A 993-nucleotide genomic window follows, 5' to 3' on the forward strand; every position below is an offset into this window, starting at 1 on the left:
GACTGGGATGGACTGGGAATGGATTGGGATGGACTGGGATGGATTGGGATGGACTGGAATGGATTGGGATGGACTGGAATGGATTGGGATGGACTGGGAATGGATTGGGATGGACTGGAATGGATTGGGATAGACTGGGAATGGGTTTGGGATTGATTGGAAAAAATTTGGGATTGATTGGAAAAGGTTTGGGGCGGATTTGGGACATTTAGGGCCGGGATTTGGGGCATTTGGGGTCAGGATCTGGGGCATTTGGGTCATTTAGGGTTGGGATCAAACAGGGAAGGTTTGGGATTGATTGGAAAAGGTTTGGGATCAATTGGAGAAGGTTTGGGACGGATTTGGGATCAACAGGAGAAGATTTGGGATCAATCAGAGAAGGTTTGGGATCGATTGTTGAAGGTTTGGGATTGATTGGAGAAGGTTTGGGATCAATAGGAGAAGGTTTGGGGTCGATCTGAGAAAGTTTGGGATCAATGGGATAGAATTTGGAATGGATTTGGGATCAATGGGGAAAGGTTTGGGATCAATGGGAAAAGGTTTGGGATCAATAGAAGGTTTGGGATCAATAGGATGGGATTTGGGATGGATTTGGGAAGGAGCAGCTCGACCCAACCTGGCAGGAGATGCTCAACCACAGCACCAGAAAGGTCTGGGATGGACTGGGATAAACTGGGATGGACTGGGATAAACTGGGATGGACTGGGAATGGACTGGGAGGGACTGGGATGGACTGGGAATGGACTGGGAATGGATTGGGATGGAGTGGGATGGACTGGGAATGGGTTTGGGATCAATGGGAGAAGGTTTGGGATCGATCAGAGAAAGTTTGGGATCAATAAAAAGTTTGGGATTGATTGGAAAAGGTTTAGGGATCAATGGGATGAGATTTGGAATGGATTGGAGAAGGTTTGGGATCAATGGGAAAAGATTTGGGATCAATGGGAAAAGATTTGGGATCAATGGGAGAAAGTTTAGCATCAATAGGATGGG

The 993-nt window shown here is 47.0% G+C and overlaps 1 protein-coding gene across 1 annotated transcript in view; it reads left to right on the forward strand.

Moving 5' to 3' along the window:
* The window catches only part of SH3BP5L (SH3 binding domain protein 5 like), a gene marked incomplete at both ends in the record, with an annotated part of 14,639 nt that overhangs the window by 7,582 nt on the left and 6,064 nt on the right, over window positions 1–993 (forward strand). The gene's annotated exons all lie outside the window — the stretch shown is intronic.

This window comes from Malurus melanocephalus, unplaced genomic scaffold, assembly GCF_030028575.1.
Source record: "Malurus melanocephalus ecotype Western Australia unplaced genomic scaffold, MMel_1.1 scaffold_2132, whole genome shotgun sequence".
Taxonomy (NCBI): Eukaryota; Metazoa; Chordata; class Aves; order Passeriformes; family Maluridae; genus Malurus; species Malurus melanocephalus.